This window comes from Pleurodeles waltl, chromosome 6 (genome assembly GCF_031143425.1).
Source record: "Pleurodeles waltl isolate 20211129_DDA chromosome 6, aPleWal1.hap1.20221129, whole genome shotgun sequence".
In the NCBI taxonomy this organism is placed as follows: domain Eukaryota; kingdom Metazoa; phylum Chordata; class Amphibia; order Caudata; family Salamandridae; genus Pleurodeles; species Pleurodeles waltl.
Window position 1 is genome coordinate 604415507 of NC_090445.1, and position 15109 is coordinate 604430615.

The 15109-nt window shown below is 47.1% G+C and overlaps 1 protein-coding gene and 1 long non-coding RNA gene across 2 annotated transcripts in view; one reads left to right on the top strand and one right to left on the bottom strand.

Moving 5' to 3' along the window:
* The window catches only part of ELAPOR1 (endosome-lysosome associated apoptosis and autophagy regulator 1), a 344279-nt gene that overhangs the window by 214403 nt on the left and 114767 nt on the right, over positions 1-15109 (top strand). The window lies entirely within an intron of this gene.
* Positions 1-15109, bottom strand: part of LOC138300041 (uncharacterized) — a 195289-nt gene that overhangs the window by 20592 nt on the left and 159588 nt on the right. The gene's annotated exons all lie outside the window — the stretch shown is intronic.

The following is a 15109-nucleotide window of genomic DNA, read 5'->3' on the forward strand; positions in this document are numbered from 1 at the left end:
GTCTGCGCTTCGTAGCTGCATGGCACTCACAGTGCTCAGAGAGCGAACTCAATCAGTGTGCGCTACCATATGATGACTGCAAGCATCCACTAGACAAAAGTATGTTCTCTCTCCAGAAAGAGCATAAATCGCCAGAGTTATTTTGACATTTTTACATTATATGCACTTTGTGAGTTGCCTAGCACACATTCACTGCAGCAGGCACATTAACCCTCTGCGCTACCTTAAAATGAGTCCAAGCTTCCACTAGACAAAAGTACATTCTCTCTTCAGAAAGAACATTAACTCTCTGCGCTACCTTATAATGAGTCCAAACTTCCATTAGACAAAAGTACATTCTTGCTCCAAAAAGAACGTTAATTACCAGAGTTATTTTGACATTTTTACATTATATGCATTCTAATTTGCTTAATACACGTTCTTTGCAGCACACATATTCATTCTGGGACTTCTAGTTTTATTTTTATAACATTATACAAGCTGGAAACCAGCCCTTGGAGAAGTATTTGTAGAGTTTCCCAGCTCCCTAGTTCATGCGATTCGCTCATTTAGTTTATGTTTTAGCTTTGCATTTTGGGACTTTTAGTTTTATTTATATAAGGTGATACAAGCTGCAAATACAAAGTAACAACCTGACTAGATGAACTACACATGTTTGAGTCTGTGAAGCTTGAGCTGTGTGTGTGTATTATAAAACTAACCTCGAGAAGAGCTTACAGTTTATTATGCTGTACAATGGTCAATATTTTAAAACCAATATTTCAGTTCAAGGCTGACTGAGGATCATTAATATCATGTGAGGTGGCTCTCCTCAAGTGTGTGAAAAGTCATGGGCATTTTGTTCGACTCCCCAGACTGCAGTAAAGGGACAGTGATCCAGTAAGCATGCATGCTTTGAGAACAATTATTTATTCATTGCCCTGCTGGCAATGTCGCCTGTACCAACTGCCAAGTAAATATGTTTTGCACCTGGGAGTAGTTTGTGTTTTAAGGGCCATGTTAAAAAAAAATATTCCAGTAGGCCTGCTAGCCCTTTAGTTATATATGGGGCCACTGGAATTATGTGGCAGAAAGGACCAAAATATGCAGAGGGGTTGACCAATTAATGTGGCAAAAAAGTCCAGTTATGCATTTACAATGCCAATAGCTCCAACTCAAGTAAATGTGAGACCTATTGTATTGCAAATGCTTGTTTTTTTCAGCTTCCAACCCGTTTTTTTGCGGGCACCTAGGACTTTTTCCTGTGCTTGCTCTTCTTCAGCAAGTTCATGGTATGCCACAGCTCATCTGCTTTCATGCATTTCTTTTTCTATATCTATGCCAAAGACACCCGCATAAGTCAGTGTGATATCTACGTAGCAACTTTGGCTTGATTTCGGCGTGGCCTGACCGCCGGGCAAGATGGCGTCACTTTGTGAGGCTCTGCCTGGCCCGGGGCCGTTTATCCGACTATTATCATATCCGACGGTGCTGGCGGGCGTGAGCCTGGCGCGCTCTGCTCATAGAAGCCCCTGGGCTGCCTTCGGCGGCTCAGGAGCAGCGGAGCGGTCGGAGCAGCGGTGAATGAACGCGGGCGGGCCTGCTGACGGCCGCGCTCGCGCGGATAGTACGTGGTGCGAGCGGACCAGCGTGGAGGCCCGCGGCGGCTTCTGAGGAGTGTGGCCGTGCGTGGAGCTACGCAAGGTGCATAGCGTGTGGGTGGACTTGAGGCCCGCGACTGCTCCCGGAGGTATGTGATCGGGCGCGAGACTGCGCCTGGGGGCCATTCGGCGACGTGGTCGCGTCGCGGCCCTGCAATAAGCTTGGCCCTGGTGGCGCTAAAGCGGAAGAGGCTCTGACGGGCCCTGAAGCTATCTCTGGGCCCGGCGGCTTAAACGGGCGAGGAGGAGGCCCGTAAGGAGACAAGCCGTTGAGACAAAGCCTTGAGTGGGCCCTCGAGGTTCGTAGCTTAATTTACTTGGTATCTGGGAAAACGGACTGATCATTCGGGCGGGCCCCTCGGGCCGCTAACTCAGGGATACGAAGTGAGGCCCGGCAGAGGGCGGTGAAGGCTGTGACTGCGGTGGCCCAAGGAGGGTGTACGAGTGGCGACTACCCGGATGAGCAGTGCGGGCTGATTGGGCCTGTGAGGATAAGCCGATGTTCTGAGATCCCGTTACTTGACGAGCCCAGCTGCTGAAGCAGGAGCCCGCGGTGAGCTCTGCGTTAACTGGAGAGGTTGCTGGGGTCTGGGCCTCCCTTTGCTTGGCTCTACTTACCTGGACCTGGTCGGAGGTGTTGAAGCAGGGTGGAACTATGGGTAAGGCTGATCAACGTCAGGCCAAACTTACCTTCGAAGGGGGGAAAAAAAAGAACGCTGCTGCTAGCTCCCAGCCCTGTGAGGAGCCGAACGGAGAGGATAGCCCTGAGGTATCGGTGAAGTCCATGTTTTTGGAACTTAAGGCCAGCCTGGCGGGCATTGACACCAAACTGGATCATGTCACCGAACGGCTTGACCACATTAGGGCGCGCGTAGACGATCACGACACCAGGCTTGAGGCCTTGGAGTCACGTACATCTGAGATAGAGGATGCACACCGGGGTGACAGGGAACAGATCGCACGTATGGACCGAATCCTTGAGGTCATACGTAACAAGAACGAGGACTTGGAATCAAGATCACGCCGCAATAACATTCGAATTGTGGGACTGCCGGAGGCGACCGATATGGGGCGAATGGAAGACTTTATTGAACAGATGTTGTCTGAGTTGTTCGCCGGTGAGCTCTCTCGGATGCTGGTGGTTGAGAGAGCTCACAGATCTTTGGGACCCCGACCCCCTCCGGGGACTCCCCCACGTCCAATTATTGCACGTCTATTAAACTACCGTGATCGTGACACTGTACTCCGTCTGGCAAGGGAGAGACGTCCGTTACTTTATAAGAACTCCGAAATAAATTTCTTCTCAGACTATACACTTGGTGTGCAGTCCCAGAGACGTGCCTTTCTGCCGGTTAAGCGACTGCTATCTCAGGCGGGTGTGAGCTTTGCCCTGTTATATCCTGCCAAGCTGAGGGTGCGACATGAGGGTAAGATGCACTATTTCACGGACTTGAAACAAGCGACCAAGTTTGCTCGACGGCTGCCGAGGGAGCGGGAGACCGCAGAGCGCCGTGGCCGCGGCTTCGACGGCGTTGCCCTAAGTGACAATGACTAATATGCTCCGATCGACCTGACACCCATTGTTGGAACTGCTGGGGCGCGCCGGCTGCTCCTTGCCTGGTCCCGGCTGCTAAGTGACTGGTGATTGGCCCATGGGCCCTCTCTCCCGATGCCATCTGGGTGGAGAGATACTAGGCCGGTCATAGCCCCTGGGATGAGTCCTATTATTCACTGTTCTTGTTTTCGAGGAGGGTTTTGGGGCCAAGATGGGTGGGTAATTAGTTGGGTCCGATTGGGGGGCCCGAGTGGGTGGGGGGTTTCTCACATGTTAGTGGGGTATTGTCCCTTCATTTATGTATGAATGTTCTATTTGTTTCCTTGCGAACTTTATGGCAGGTGGGGATTGGCCTTTGCGTGCAAGACTGGCTGACTGTGGATGGGGCCGAGAGGTGAGGAAGTAGCTGGGATCAGATGTTTGACTTGGAATGTACGAGGGCTTAATGATAGTAGGAAAGCTCGACTTGTGGCTACATATGTTAAGAGACATGCAATTGATGTATGTATGCTTCAGGAGACACACTTAGTGAAGTCCACAACACACAGACTAAAATCTGGGTGGGTAGGTGAGATGCATTGCTCAACATACGCGGGTTACTCCCGTGGAGTCGCAGTCCTTATTCGCAAGGGTCTGCAGTGGCGAACGAAAAAAGTTCTGGTAGATCCCAATGGCAGATATGTACTGATGAGTGGTGTGTTACTGGACAAGCCATGCCGCCTAGTCGCTGTGTATGGGCCGAATGTTGATGATCCAGGTTTCTTCATGGAGCTGTGGCGCCTGGTGGAGTCGTTGGGGCCGGGTGCCGTGCTTTGGGGGGGAGATTTTAATGTCGTACTTGATGCCAAGCTGGACAGGGAGAGTAAGGCCAGGATGCAACATGTTGCGGCGGCTAGGGCCTTGGAGGCCGTGATGCGTGATGGCGCGCTAGTTGACTTGTGGCGGCAGCGGCATGGAGTGGCGAGAGAGGGTACATGTCTGAATTATGTGCATGGTAGCTGGTCTCGTATTGACCGCTGGCTGGGTTCCAGGGACACTCTTCCTCGTACGCTGTCAGATCACTCGCCGGTGTGTCTGGAATTGGAGATACCGACTGAACTAGGTAGATCTATTATGTGGCGGCTGCCTAGGGGGGCGCTTCGCGATGCGGCCTTCCGTGAGGAACTGCGGGAGGCGATTAAAATGTACTTTGCAGAGAATCAGGGATCGGTGGAGTCCCCAGGAACCCTTTGGGAGGCATTTAAAGTTGTTATCAGAGGGGTTTGTATCTCGAAACAACACGGTATAGTTAAAACACTGAGACGAGAGATGGCTGAAATTGAGTCACGGCTTGCTGAGCTGGAAAGACGACTGGAATCTAACTGGTCTAATGAAGTCATTGCGGAGATCCGCCAAGAGATATCGCTGTATGAGGAGGTTTCTCTTAGGGAAATTTGCTTCCTCAGGAGGGAGGCTCGCGCACGTCAGTATGGGGAGGGTGAAAGGGCTGGACGTACATTGGCAGCTTTACTTCGTAAACCTTGGACCAATGACTATGTCTCTGAGGTCATGGATGGAGGGGGTGAGAGTGTGTCGGGATCGGGAGGAATTATGCAGGTGTTCACTGAGTTTTACGCTGGGCTCTATGCAGCTCCGATGGGAGCTGGTGTGACTGATGCACAGATGCCCTTTGAGGATATTGCGTTAATATGGTTTGATGAGGTGCATAGGAAATACTTAGATGAACCATTCACAGTGGAGGAGGTGACTGCGGCCATACGCGGCTTACCTGGAGAGAAGTCACCTGGACTGGATGGCCTAACCTCTGCGTTTTATAAAGAGTATGTGGATATATTAGCCCCTCGACTATTGGAGGTCTATGCAGAAGCCCTGGAGACTGGGTCGCTCCCGACCTCGCTCCGGGAGGCACTGATAGTGACAATCCTGAAGCCTGGAAAGGATCCGACCCGATGCGACTCGTACCGCCCGCTTTCCATGATAAATATTGACAACAAAATCCTAGCGAAGATGATTGCGGCGGTGCTACAGCCTCTTCTCCCCAGTTTGGTGCTCCCGGATCAGTCGGGTTTTGTCCCGGGAAGGTCTACGGGCCACAATTTGCGCACCTTTTTCGCGGTAGCGGGAACACTGGTAGAAGATGACAATGCGGCAGCTGTTTTCCTGGACGCAGCTAAAGCATTTGATTCCTTGACATGGGACTATATGTTCGCTCTGTTGGGTCGGGTGGGAATTAGTGCGCACTTCCTCCGCTGGATTAGATTGCTGTATACATTGCCCACTGCTAGATTGCGCCTTAATGGGAATGTATCTGCCCCGTTCCCTGTTGCGCGCGGCACACTCTGTGTGGCCGGATGACCTGGCGAGAGCATTTGGAGGACATGTACCGTCCCGGGTGCGGGGAATTGACACGGTGGCATGTACGATGCGGGCGTGGGGTATGTTGATGCGGCGGTCCGGGGTTTCGGTCCCGTTCGCTCCTTCCTTACCGGTAATGGCGATAGCTGACGAGCAGTTGTATCGTGACGGTGGAGTACGTGGGTTTCTCCGAGATGCTGGCCTAACTGAGTTGAGAGATTGGATGATGGATGATCGTTTGCTTGATGTATCTGAGATACTGGCTGGTCGCGAGTGCACGGCGCTTCAGCGTATGTATGTGATCCGAGTTCGTTCTTTTTTGCGGAACCGCTTGTGGAGTTCGGATGAGGCCCCGGTGGAGTTCCGCGCTCTGGAGTCTCTCTGCTGCGCGCGGTCGCCTAATAGGCTGGTCACCAAATTATATAACTGTATGCAGGAACAGAGGAATAATCTCCGGGAGCCGTCTAGACTAGCGTGGGAGGCGGATCTGGGAGAACCCATCTCGGAGGCTCTGTGGCGTACCTGCTATGCGCATATGAGAGCGTTGACGCCAAATTACAGGTTTAGATTGCTGCATTTTAAATTTTTGCACAGACTATACTATACCCCAGTGCGGATGCACTCCTTGGGGTTGCGCGAAGATGCGCGCTGTGCACACTGCCGGGCGCCGGAGGCTAGTTTTTTACATTTGGCGTGGGAATGTGCGGATGTTTACGCCTTCTGGGTGGCAGTTTTCAATGCAATCTCTGAAATGGTCGAACTAGAAATTCCTGCCACTCCTAGAATCGCGCTGCTTGGGTGCGTGGAGGACATCAGGGCAACACACAGACGCTTAGTGGGCCTACTATTGCTGTTAGCCGAGCGTAGAGTGGCCATGTGCTGGGGCGGGACGAGAGCGCCGCGCCGCTCTGAATGGCTAAGAGATGCTGCTTTTTGTCATGATCAGCTTATAGTCTTCTGGAGCCTGATGCCTGAAGGGTCTAGACCCAAAGATATTTGGACCCCACTGAATAATTTCTTAGCGGCCCAAGACGAGTGAGTGATATAACCAAAGAAGCCCGGACGAATTACTGACCCCTCTGTACACTGGCATCTTTGTCAGGAAGGTGAATGGCTGTTGTTGTCTGGTTTTATTCCCCACCTGCCCCTTTTGTTTATATCTGTTGATATCCCTTATCCAACTGCATGTTATCACTACTGCATCTCTGGCAGAAATTGCCCCGTGGTAATTCCGTACAGATCTTGTCCCCAATTAATGGATGGGAAATTTAGAAGAACAAACTGGATTGTAATGATCAATGTGTACCTGTCTGATTTCTCCTGTACGGAATGTATGTTAATATTGCAGTGGGCGGCGATTTCTATTTAGATATGCTGCTCTGCAGGGACTGTTGTTCTACTTTTATATATTTGATATGATAAAATCAATAAAAAATAAAAATAAAAAAAAACTTTGGCTTGATTTAGGAGTTGGTTGATGGATTACTCTGCGACGGGTATGGCAGATATCCTATCTGCCTTATTACAAGTAGCATGGGATATACAGCTCTTGTAATAAGATGGATGTTCATCCTGTTTGTGAAAAAGTAACGCTTCCACCAAACTCTAAATTGGGCCCTACATTTCTACATCCAGATCATGTTGAATTTTTAATATGATGCCCTTTATCTTCCACCGAACAGCTTATGTTCAGATACCCCAGACCCTGAAGGGAAAATTACCATATAGCCCCAATAAGACCCCTGTCTTCTCTTCATAATTGGCTATCTCTTGATGAAGTAAACAATGTAAAATTAGTCTCATGTATTCTTTCCTGTGAAACTCAGTCGTCGAGTAGGGTATACCACCATTATTTTGCTTGTGTGATGTCACATAACAAAAATATTTCACCTACTCCATCTTCCTAACAACTACATCCCAAAGTAAGTCTAGGTGAGTAGAAGTGGTTTAAAGAAGAACAAATATATACTTACCTTAATGATGTAGTAGTAGGTGAACAAATGGGTGCAGTATTAGCAATATTATCAACCTCAACAGCGTACTACAACCGGCAAAGCACTGTCCCTCACCTACAACAACCAGAAGAACCTCAAATATGTCTCCAAGCCACTTGTTTGTGATACTTTGTTCCTGCTTCTTTTGCTAGAGCGATGAAGCCTTCGAGTGGATTATATGACGGAACACCAAATTAAAAACAACTACTAACCTTAACAACGAGGTCGGAACACCGACCTCGTCCTTACTACTAATGATTTTACCACGAATGCCTTAACAACGATATTTCGTTGTAAAGGCATTCCTGATAAAATCATTAGCAATAGGCACCATTCACCCTACATCCCTCACCCCACCCCCCCAACCCCACCCCAAAACCTAAAACCCCCTGACCCCCCACCCACTCCCCAAAACCAAAAACGCCCCACCCCCCCAACCCCACCCCAAAACCTAAAACCCCCTGACCCCCCACCCACTCCCCAAAACCAAAAACGCCCCACCCCCCCAACCCCACCCCAAAACCTAAAACCCCCTGACCCCCCATCCACTCCCCAAAACCAAAAACGCCCCACCCCCCCAACCCCACCCTAAAACCTAAAACCCCCTGACCCTCACCCACTCCCCAAAACCAAAAACGCCCCACCCCCCCAACTCCACCCCAAAACCTAAAACCCCCTGACCCCCCACCCACTCCCCAAAACCAAAAACGCCCCACCCCCCCCAACCCCACCCCAAAACCTAAAACCCCCTGACCCCCCACCCACTCCCCAAAACCAAAAACGCCCCACCCCCCCAACCCCACCCTAAAACCTAAAACCCCCTGACCCCCCACCCACTCCCCAAAACCAAAAACGCCCCACCCCCCCCAACCCCACCCCAAAACCTAAAACTCCCTGACCCCCCACCCACTCCCCAAAACCAAAAACACCCCACCCCCCCAACCCCACCCTAAAACCTAAAACCCCCTGGCCCCCACCCACTCCCCAAAACCAAAAACGCCCCACCCCCCCAACCCCACCCCAAAACCTAAAACCCCCTGACCCCCCAACCCCACCCCAAAACCTAAACCCACCACTTACCTTCGCCAACTCCCTTCTTTGTACCTTAACCACGCATGTTCGTTGTTCAGAACATATGTAGTTAAAGCACAAAAATACGAAGTTGTGGTTAAAAAAAGCGTTGTTACGCTTTCGTTAACCACGACTTTCGTAATAAAAAAGTCGTAAAAAAGGATGTTTACCCTTCGAGTGTACCCATGCTATAGAAAAGCCATTGATACATACATGTGTAAAACACTAAAACCCTAACTAAGGTAATCAAGCACATTGATCTATTCCTCTGTGTGTGAACTACGTAAAAAAGTAGGATTCAGCATCCTCTGATTTCCTTGTGGGACTTCTGTGCTACTAAAACACTCATCATTTAGATACAGGATTGAACAGTTGCTTTAATCTGGCTGCGTTTCAGAACAGGAAGAATATGTTTCATGATAGGTATAGTTGTGGGACAGCCAATAAAATCATTCTAGGACTGAGGTTGGAACAGGGTATCAAAAGTTGTAGATTGCAGTGTTTCCGGCCAGGGGATGTCCCCAGAAACACCCTAAAATATAGCAAAAATGGTCAGATTACAGAGGTATCACCCTATAGCCTGTCTGAACCTCTGCACCCGGTTTAGAGGATGTGATTAGAGCATTTGGAGCGTCCTGTCCCCGATGCAACCCATAGCCCTAGGCTTGCTATCATTCGGACTTCATGGGATGGTCAGGGGATTGGGTGGGTGAGAATTTGTATGTGCAGATTCTATGTTGCTGTTTACTGCTTTAGTTTCATACCGTTTAGCTGGCATACCTCTGCTCACTGTGGTCAGTTTAAACTGGAAAAGTGCAATAAAAGTGTGCTTATATAAAAAGAAAATTGTAGAAAAGCCAACTAGCCTAGGAGGCCTAATCAGATCTCAGAAGTTGAGACTTGTGAGGGCCTAGCTGATGGCCTGTAAGTGGAATTTTCTGCATCACTGATTTCTTTGCAGGTGATGTTGTGTTACATGCCAGAGGCATGTTTTAATATTCCTCTAAGTGGCAGCGGCTCAACCTGATTATCTGTTCCAAATAATGAATCTTTTGAAGTTGGGGAATGGACTTTTCTGAAAGAGCAAAGTTGATTATGTCCTGAAGTCGAATTTATAAAGGATGCAATTACAGATTATATGTGTGCTTTTTGGTGAGATGGGTTAACATACTCTTAGAAGCCTGGTGTTTTAAATCACACTAACAACAACGTGCACCCAGCTGACAAACCAAAGTTGGAAGTGTTAGCACCACACATCGGAGTCCAGAGAAAACAAATCAGCTCCACTCGTTAGCACCCGTCGCTCAAACTAAATGAGGGTCTACGTGGAAATGGCGCCAAGAGACTTGCAAGGCGCTGGATGTCCCATAGTACAGGCTTATCTGCTCACGCTCCATTTTACCTTCAACCATGTGCCCTACTTGCAAAAAGCTTTAAGTCAAATAAAGTTTATTTTACAATACAATCAGATTATTCAGATATGTGATACATGTACCTGTACAACACGCACATTCACTCAGATATATCTTTTTTTCCCTTTTAATTTATTGTAAGTACGAACACGCCTACTGAAGCAGGTGTTGTATCACCGTATAATACAGCGATAAAAAAATAAGTAAATACTTTCAAATGTAAATTACGTGTAGCAGCAGGAGCTGAACCCATTAAGCACACATTTCACGCGTAATGCATTTCCACTTTCACCAATTTGAGGTTATATTACATCCGTTCAAAAGACTATAAACAAATGGAATATCAATATGTGCACTCAGATACGTTCTCCGGCAATACAGAAACGTAATCAGGCTAAACGGAGCCTGAAAAATTAGCATAACGGGCTGAATGTTCCAACTGTCGTTTCACCCAAGGCCTTAAAAACAAACACTGGCAAAACTGAGAGGCTTGATGTTTGCACTCAACCACTGACAGAATCAATTAAAAATGCCTGTTGCACTGTGAAACAAAAACAAAACGTTGTTTTTGGCTGTACATTGCGCGGATGGGCCTTAGCCCTGCCCTCTTTTTTGGACTACTGCTGATTGGCATATGTCTTGTTCCTGTCTGGTGGTATGGTGGGCAAAGAAAAATGGATTGGGGTGCAGCCCGAGTAATTGCAAAAATGAGAATAATTTAACCATTCAACTTTTCTTCGGGGATTACCCATGCCTAGGGTATCCCAGTATTCATTCCACTGCTGTAAACCGTCCCCTTCGGCCATTCTAGACACCGTAGCAGGACACCACAGTGAGCGGCAGATTACTTCTCACTCCGGGGGGTGGAACGATCACTATGCACATTGGAGAGACCGGCCGGTCTGTGGGCCTTGTTAAGTGGGCTTATTGGGGTGAACAGATTTGTGAAGCTAACAGACTTGTGAAGCTATGCCACCTGGGGCCGGGAGCACCTCACCTTTAATACGAAGATACACAGGCATTCACAGTATTCTCATACCCTGCCTCAGTCAATAATTCGCTGTCAGGGTCCAGTCCATGTATGTGAGAGCCACAGGAGCGGGAAACACATGTCCTCTGGGTGCTGCAGCACCCACAAAATAACCATGATGCAGTTCAGAAGGTGAATGAGCAATAAAGATGCCTTTAAATGTTGTTTTCTATTTTGCTACATTTGTTGTGAGTTGAAACACAGAGGTCAAATGTCAGGTTCTTTCTTCTGACAAACTGCTGCTTATTTTTTTAGAAGGGAGGATGATGTTTACTTTTCTTTCTCTGACTAAAAAGGTAAAGGGTTTTTTAAAGTGAACTATACCACAATCTTGCTAGGTGCAGTGAGCATGAAAAAAAAGACTGTAGGACGTCTTTTTTTTCTAACACACAACTTTGACAACCTGTAAATGAACTGTAGACATATTTCAGAATATATCAGCAGTTAGGAAAGTACAAATAAAGCACATTATTTTACGTTGAGGCTACAAGAAAGTGCATCCGCTGTCTGTTGCAAGGCATTGTGTGTCATATTTACAAGAAAGTGGCGCATCGGTCCAGATGTGCCACTTTTATTGCATCGCCCCTGCCTAACCTAACGGCACCATGGTTGCGCGGTATTTAGAATACGGGCCAACCATGAAGTCGTTAGGACAATAGCATAAAAATTTATGATGGTATTTTGGCGCTTTTCTGCACTGGCATCAAAAATGTTGATGTTAGTGCACTAAAGCACAGGGAGACCCTCTGATTACATTGGGTGAGTCATTTTAATGCCTGCTCTGAGCAGATATTAAAAATGGCAGAAAAAATGGCACAGTGAAATGTTGTAAATTTCACTGCACCATTTTTTCGGGCCTCCCTGCATTATAACGCCGGGCCTCCCTGTATTGGAATGGCGCAGGCATAATGTTGCGGCATGGTTCACAAAGTGGCGCTATACAAGAATTGCACCACTTTTTTAATACAGCGCAGGAGAAAGGCCTCCTTAATGCTGCCTTAGAGTTAAAAAAATTATGCTAGGGCGACGCAAGGTGGCGCTAGAGGCTTGTAAATATGCCCCTTTGTGCCTTACCATGAACATAGAAGGTTTTGGAGCCCATTCATTATTTACCATTGGTTAGCTTTCCAAGCGGAATAGACAAAGGTGTTCCTTGGGTTTGATGGGATTCCTTCTGCCCTCCCAGTGAGTAACTTTGTGACCAGCTACTCCAGGGCAGTGTGTCACCTCTACAAAGTGGGCAAGATAGACAGCCTTTCCAAATGCATCTGGCCTCCTCCAGATTTGTTCCTTTTATAGAAGGTACATTGCAGATAGTAATATGATGGTCAGAAATAAAAAATAGACATATGAGAAAGATTCAGGTAGCCAAAACTCAGAATGGTCTACTATGCATCCAGCAGAAGAGGAGTTTGCCAGCTATGTACTCACCATACCTTTCACAACCAGTGTTGACAGCATCAGGATCACTGGTTCCACACAGCATACCAAGGAGACTAAAAAACACCTGTTAGATCACACTGTTCCCAAAATGCAAACACACAGGCCTTTCCTCATAAATGAAAAGAAAAACAACATTATTTCATCCTTGTGTGTTGGGTCAGCTAAGAAGTCATATCTTACCAGTGATCCACCTCATCCCTGCCCCACCTCTCCTACACTCTGAGACAAACCTTGAAGAATACCGAGAGACTGAATGCTCAGAAGAGAACAGAATACAAAATCAGCCTCTAAAGAAGACAGATTTTCTTCTAGTGCTCAGTGCTGGGTTGTCATGAAATGTTTTTTCCTGAAGTTCAGATCAAGTCATTATCACATGATGTACATCACATACAGAAGGAAGGAAACTCCTTCCTTGCTGGCATGCTAATCTTTTTCTGACAGTAATTCCTTTGTGCTCAAAGACATTTGCTGTAGGGGATTTTATAACTAAAAAGCTCAGCAGTAAAAATATTGAAGCAGCTATTACTGTCATGCACTCTGCCAGCGAGGAAATTGCTTCAACTCATACCTTGGTGACTGCAGACACGACAGCTTGCGAGCTTCTGATACAGCCCTCTTTGATTAACCCTCCATAGGCAAGCACTGTGAGTATCACCTGATGGGCAGGCAGTGAGAGCAGCGGGATCCCACATTTATGAGCTGCAGTGACATTAGTCAGCATTATCTTAAGGCCCTGTTATTGGTGAAATTAACTGGCATATGATAATCTTTGGGGGAACAGTTTGCTGGTGATAAGCTGGCTCACATTCCAAGACACTCAATAGTGTGGACAGTGACGTCAAAGAAGGAATGCTCAGGAGAATAAAAGCTGGCTTTGGAAACAGTATAATGGTGTTTTAAGAAACTTACAACCTGGATTGGAGATTCTTTCAGATTCACCTTCTGCCTAGTGGACAAATTTACAGATTGACCTGATTCAGAGTTTGGTAAATGGGTTACAATGCCAAAAATGTGCAGACATCCCATCTGTTTTCTTACAAGTGCATTATGCCAATGAAAGTTGTAATATGGCGGAAGAGGATAACCGTCTCATTTGTGATGGAATAATTCGTCCACCAAACTCGAAATACCCCATATAAAATGTCCCATGTCGGTAAATAGCAACACTTGTATTTAACAATGTAGCTGGGTCAAAGTATAAGTACTCGGAGGACAAATGTTACATGGTAGTAACTTGCTTCTCCTGTCTTCAGAACTCCTGTGGCTACTCCACTTATTCTTTTGTCTCTTTCGGGCCCTTTTTGTCCTCTTCTTTCTTGGTTGTGGACATTCTAATTTTTCCATTGGCAATGATCTGCTTAGGCAGCTTTTTTTGTCTTCTCTGTCTCAACACATACCTCCACCCCCCCATCCTCTTTGACAATTGTGTTAAGGAGTTATTTGGCAGATACGTGTCATCCTCCACAAACTGGCTCATGGCCTGTCTGCCCTATTTAGAATAAATACACATGTATATAATTGGATACGCATTCTAATATACACTCTAAATAGAATGAGAGGACATCTAACAATTTTTGGCAAATGTCCTGCATCCACCAAACTGTAAATAAGCCTCACAATTACTCACAACTACTCACAATTGAACACTACCTGCCCTCTCATTTGTAGCTGTTCCCTTTTACCTTCTGAAGAATTCCTCACGACTGCTCACAATTGAACACTGGCTATCCTCTTATTCCTCGCTGGTATCTGTTCCCTTTTACCTACTGCAGACCTGCTACGCTTGGGAGATTCCTTGAGATTTAGGCCTAAGGGGATGCACTATTTTCCATTCAGCAAATTATATTCTCCAGGATCTGTGCAAGTGATCAGGAACAAACAATCATTGTCAGAAAAGGAGTTTGCCATCAGTGTTGCTTAATCAAAGTATGAAAAGAAGGGCCCATTCCATTTTTGCTAAATGATCATTTCCCTGAAATAGCTGCCAGGCACTCTGGGATAATACATATTCTGAACATGGAGAAAGAAGAACATGGTTAGGACCTGGCTTATAAGGGGCATGGTTATTCGACCATGCTCCAGATTCACTATAGCATTTACATTTCCAGTATGCCCCTGGGAGTGCACCTTTAGTGCTTGGTATGCCCTGCCCGCTTGGTGGGCATCTTCATATGAGGTTTAAGGGAATAAAACTCTGCTTGCTTGTGGCCAGGCTCTTCCTGACAGAAGGAGGTCACAGTTACCATCTAGATGGGAAGTGGCTCTTTGTGTGGTACATTTAGGGTTTGTGAGGCAGCAAAGGAACACCGCTTCGAAATTATGTCAACTTGTAAGGAACAACTAGAGTTGGAATTACCATAGTAACACCCTCTATAATAGGGTGCTCTTAAGTGCTGTAACAGTCAGGTACATGGGTTGCTTGCAGGATGAGTAGTTATTTTCTGCCATTATGTGCATGGCTCAAAGGAAATGGAGAGTACCCAAGATGCATGCTCACCGTTTTCTCAATGTGTGATGCACAATGCTCTCACTATCACGACTGCCTAAGCCGTGCTCTGTGTTCTTCATTTCTGCATAATAACAGAGTACTCGGGGTCTCTGAAGTAGCT